The following is a 6,000-nucleotide window of genomic DNA, read 5'->3' on the forward strand; positions in this document are numbered from 1 at the left end:
TATTCCTTGGATTCACCGTGTGGGATGTACATACCTACGGAAATGTTTTTCTGGGATTCACCATGTGGGATGTACATACCTATAGAAATGATTGGGTTTCGATGCCTGCCCGATCGCACATGGCCCCAGTCTGTGTCCCAGGAGGGCCTATCCCCGATGATTTGTAGGTCGTGTGGGAAGGACCCCCCTATCGCCCACACTCACTTGGCAACGGTTCCAAATGTCGTCCCGGAAAGGGGTTAAAACCCATTTGTATAGCACCGACGCATACGAGTGATAACAATACAAAATTGTACCCACAGCAAATGAAAATCAAATTCCAGAACCAAACCAAACAGTTAAATGGACAGCAGACCAAATGAACCAAAATAGTTAACTGAGCACGACATTGCAGAATAGAAACATGTACTAGAAGATAAGACAGTTAACAAAACAAAGAATGCTTGAGAACAGTACTATGAAATGTAGCAATTGTTGGACCAATGTGTTAACTGAACATTACATTTCAAAGGAACAAACTGTTAATTGAACATCAGATTGCATATTAACATTACAGAGGACAAATCACTAGAAGGCACTGGCAGTGGCCTCGAGAAAATAGCACGAACTATTTTTAAAGTAGACAACCACGTGGCGGTGTCGACGGTGGCCTCGAAGACGAGGTGCTCCTCCATGATCTGGCGGTCAGCACGCATGGCAGCCATAGCGACCTCGTGCGCACGTGCGGCTGCATCCTACTGAGCTCTACATTATATTGTGTGCAAAATGGTTGTGGGCGGCGCTTAATTGGAGGAGGGGGCAGGGATTTCGGTGGGAGGTGTCGCGCCGTCAGTCAGGGCATGTGGGACGGGAAAGGAGGAGGATGGTGTGGGTGGTGTGTGGATTACCTGACCATATCGACGAGGCCGCGCAGCAAGAAGAAGGGTCGCTGGCGAGGAGGCAGCACTGCAAGAAGAAGGGTCGCCGACGAGGAGGCGGCGCTGCAAGAAGAAGGGTAGCCGGCAAGCAGGTGGCGCTGCAAGAAGAAGGATCGCCGGCGAGGAGGCTGAGCTGCCAGTAAGCAGCAGTGAAGGTTTGAACTTGGAAAGCAAGGAGGAATAGTGGAAATGTGGCTTTTGGTGAGAGAAGGCAAAAAAATTGGCTCGGTGCCGCGAAAAACTGGCGCGCAAGTGTGGTTCAAGTGGCGGCGGTGGACTGTAGACGACGAAGCTTCCTGCGTAAGCCAGACAAGACGGTGCACCAAGATATTTTATATCGCATCCCACACGATTCTTTCTAGTAAACTGTTTGTGGTATACCTGATTTTTTTCATTATGTTTTGAAAGACAAAATGGTGTTACAGAGGGAAACGATGGTGTTTGAATTGCTAGAACATTTACGTACAGTGAACATGCAACTAGTACATGAGTGTCCTCTTTAAATTTGGAATTATTCCGGGTTTGTTTGGCATTTTTATGCATTAATTGTGTTTCTGGTCATTTAATGTGCATAATTCAAATTTGAACTACAAGCAAATGCTCCAGTGCACCAAAGTTTGTTGAAAAATCACATGTGTCTCCTAGGGTGAATTTATAGGTCCCATGCAAGAAATGGGAATGAAATTCAAACATGTGGGTGTCGTGGCTTGACCGGAAAGATTGAGAAACTTGGTTTTTTAATTCCTGTAAATCCAAAACACGCCTGAAAATCATGAAACTTGGCATGGTGTCATGACATGGCACCAACATGCTGCTGTAATTTTTTTGGCCGAATTGGGACAAGCTTTGGTGTAAGCTTCTTGCAAACCGGAGCTTCCCTCAAGAAGACTCATGGTTCCGAGAGGGAACATGTCACCTCCGTGTGCGAAATGACATACGTACACTGCCTTCTCCCGCCTTAATTTTTTACACAGGCAGATTAGACCAAATTGGAGTATTGTGCTAAATTTTGGAATTACTCCAGGTTTGTTGTGCCTTTTTATACATTAATTGAGTTTCTGCGCATTTAATATGCATAATTCAAATTTGAACTACAAGCAGATGCTCCAGTGCACCAAAGCTGATTGAAAAATCACATGTGTGTCCTTGGGTGAATTTCTAGGTCCCATGCAAGAAATGGGAATGAAATTCAAACATCTGGGCGTCGTGGCTTGGCCGGAAAGATTGAGAAACTTGGTTTTTTAATTCGTGTAAATCCAAAACACGCATGTAAATCATGAAACTTGGCATGGTGTCATGACATGGCACCAATATGCTGCGGTAAATTTTTTGGCCGAATTGGGACAAGCTTTGGTGTAAGCTTCTTGCAAACCGGAGCTTTCCTCAAGAAGGCTTGTGGTTCCGAGAGGGAACGTGTCACATCCGTGTGCGAAACGACATACGTACACTGCCTTCTCCCACCTTAATTTTTTTACATAGGCAGATTAGTCCAAATAGAAGTATCGTGCTAAATTTTGGAATTATTCCGGGTTCGTTTGGCCTTTTTTATACATTAATTGAGTTTCTGGGGATTTAATGTGCATAATTCAAATTTGAACTACGAGCACATGATCCAGTGCACCAAAGTTTGTCGAAAAATTACATGTGTGTCCTAGGGTGAATTTCTATGTCCCATGCAATAAATGGAAATGAAATTCAAACATCTGGGCGTCATGGCTCAGCCAGAAAGATTGAGAAACTTGGTTTTTTAATTCATGTAAAAATCCAAAACACGCCTGAAAATCATGAAACTTGGCATGGTGTCCTGACATGGCACCAACATGGTGCGGTAATTTTTTTCGCCGAATTGGGACAATCTTTGGTGTAAGCTTCTTGCAAACCAGAGGTTCCCTCCGAGAGGGAACATGTCACCTTCGTGTGCGAAACTACATACGTACACTGCCTTCTCCCGCCTTAATTTTTTTACACACGCAGATTAGACCAAATAGAAGTATCGTGCTAAATTTTGGAATTATTCCTTGTTCGTTTGGCCTTTTTTATACATTAATTGAGTTTCTGGGCATTTAATGTGCATACTTCAAATTTGAACTACAAACACATGCTCCAGTGCACCAAAGTTGGTTGAAAAATCACATGTGTGTCCTTGGGTCAATTTCTAGGTCCCATGCTAGAAATGGGAATGAAATTCAAACATCTAGGCATCATAGCTCGGCCGGAGATATTAAGAAACTTGGTTTTTTAATCCTGTAAATCCAAAACACGCATGGAAATCATGAAGGTTGGCATGGTGTCATGACATGGCACCAATGCTGTGGTAATTTTTTTGTCCGATTTGCGAAGGCGCACACATTAACAATCAAGAAAGTCATTTTAGAACAAGTGTTGTCACCTTACAAATCGGAAACACAAGTATTATTGAAACCATGGGCGTTCTACTTACCAATTACGTGCCGCCATGCGTCCCCTTTTTTATTGGCTAAGAGGTGTCGTGCGGGGTAGCTATTTGAGTATGGGGGGCATGCGATCAGACCCCTGCGTGTGCTCATCGGGAGGAGAGCCCTTTGACCTCTACCAGCCGCGCACCTCCCTCCCAATATCTCCATTAATGGCACCCGAGCCCCTGTTCTACGGCGTGGCTATATGTCTCACTGGACTGAGATTTAAGAGAGAAAAATGAAAATCTGAAAAGAAAGTTTTCCACGGATCTTGATGTAAGATCCGACGGACCTATATAGCATCGACAGCGACTTATAGCAAGCATGATGAATATAAGGATGATGGCAGTGGATAATAATTGTCTTACATATTTAGGAACATAATTAAAAAACCCCGCAAAAAGGAATATAATTAAAAAAGCCACATGTGGCAACGCCCAAAATACACAAGGGCAAAAGAAGAAGGAAGACAACAATCTAGCTCGCTGATCTCTACTTTCTTGATGTGTTGCTGCAGGCCGTGGGAACTAGTCTCCGCGGCGAGCGGCGATGGGCTCTTTCTTGTCCTCAAGATGCTGCTTGAGAGCATCCACGGATTCCTCCACTAGCCTTCTGCGCTCGATGTGCAGCATGGCATTCTCGTCCATAAGTTTCTCGACAATGACGCCGGTCCTCTTCAACAAGGCAGTAGTCTCCTCCTCCTGCTCCGCCCTTCCGACGATCTTCGCCCTCAGCAGGTCGCGCTCGACTCGGAGCTTCGCATTGCTCTCATTTAGTTGTCGGATGACGCCGGTAGCCTGTTCAAAAGAGGCTTTCATGTCATCCATCAACCTCGCCTAGCCGAACATCTGATCCATCAGGCTATGGACGATCGCTTGCATGCGCCTATAAGAGTCCTCGCCTGCCCGCGAGACATTTTCCTAGGCTGCCGCGGCGCGGGAGGACATCTCTGCTGCATTCACGGCACGGCGGGACATTTCTTCTGCTTCCGCAGCGCGGCCGGAACAGTATGCCACATCGACGGCGTGGCGAGACCTACTTGCTACTTCGGCGGCACGGCGGGACATCTGTGCTACTACAGCCACGCGTCGGGACATGCCGGCTGCATTCGCGGCGAGGCGGGACATCTCTCGTGCTTCCGCTTCCATGCCCGCATCTCCCTGGTGGCAATCTCTCGACCCAGAATTCACGTTGGCCATGGCTGACGCAAGGGAACGATGATGAATGACTTGTTTGTTTTTGTGGATGAGGAGTTGCGGAGGAATGTGCAGTCATCTTGGAGTAGTAGTATTTATAACCGAGTACTAATTCGCTCCTAAGTGGGAAACCGTTTAGGTTTTGATCGGTATGAACAGGTTTGCAATTTGGAATGTGAAGGGACGCAGGCTCAAAATTTAATGACGGTTGTAAGTGCGGCACTATTCCCGGAAGGCATAACGTGGGCACGTATGCCTTCTTGGCCGCGTACGTCGCGTTTGCACCATAGAGTGCACCGCAATAGGCAATGTCAGCACACGTCTTGTTCCAACAACCGTGCGCACTCGTTATTACCACCGTGCATGCTTCTTTTAATTAGAATGTGTGTGCCCGTCTAGCGCACACACGTTGATCTATCTAACTGTTTCAGTTTGTTGTGGCTAATCGCAAACAGTTCATCCGTGTGAAGTGTATGTGATGCGTCTCCAACATATCTATAATTTTTTATGTATTCATGCCATGTATATAATATTTTTACATGATTTTGGTATGATTTGGTTAGAACTAACCCGGACTGATGTTGTTTTCAGCAGAACTACCGTGGTGTTGTTTTTGTGCAGAAATAAAAGTTCTCAGAATGCGCTGAAAATCAACCGAGATTTTTTCTGGAGGGGGGATCCATGATCGGTGGCCATCTTCATCATCCCGACGCTCTCCATGACGAGGATGGAGTAGTTCACCCTCGGGGCTGATGGTATGTACCAGTAGCTATGTGTTTGATCGCTCTCTCTCTCTCGTGTTCTTTATATGGCACGATCTTGATGTCCGTGAGCTTTGCTATTATAGTTGGATCTTATGATGTTTCTCGCCCTCTATCTCCTTGTGATGAATTGAGTTTTCCCTTTGAAGTTATCTTATCGGATTGAGTCTTTAAGTATTTGAGAACACTTGATGTATGTCTTGCATGTGCTTATCTATGGTGACAATGGGATATTCACGTGATCCACTTGATGTATGTTTTGGTGATCAACTTGCGAGTTATGTGACCTTGTGAACTTATGCATAGGGGTTGGCACACGTTTTCGTCTTGACTCTCCGGTAGAAACTTTGGGGCACTCTTTGAAGTTCTTTGTGTTGGTTGAATAGATGAATCTGAGATTGTGTGATGCATATCGTATAATCATACCCCGCGGATACTTGAGGTGACATTGGAGTATCTAGGTGACATTAGGGTTTTGGTTGATTTGTGTCTTAAGGTGTTATTTTACTACGAACTCTAGGGTTGTTTGTGACACTTATAGGAATAGCCCAATGGATTGATCGGAAAGAATAACTTTGAGGTGGTTTCGTACCCTACAATAATCTCTTCATTTGTTCTCCGCTATTAGTGACTTTGGAGTGACTCTTTGTTGCATGTTGAGGGATAGTTATATGATCTAATTATGTTATTA

This window comes from Triticum urartu, chromosome 1, assembly GCF_003073215.2.
Source record: "Triticum urartu cultivar G1812 chromosome 1, Tu2.1, whole genome shotgun sequence".
Taxonomy (NCBI): domain Eukaryota; kingdom Viridiplantae; phylum Streptophyta; class Magnoliopsida; order Poales; family Poaceae; genus Triticum; species Triticum urartu.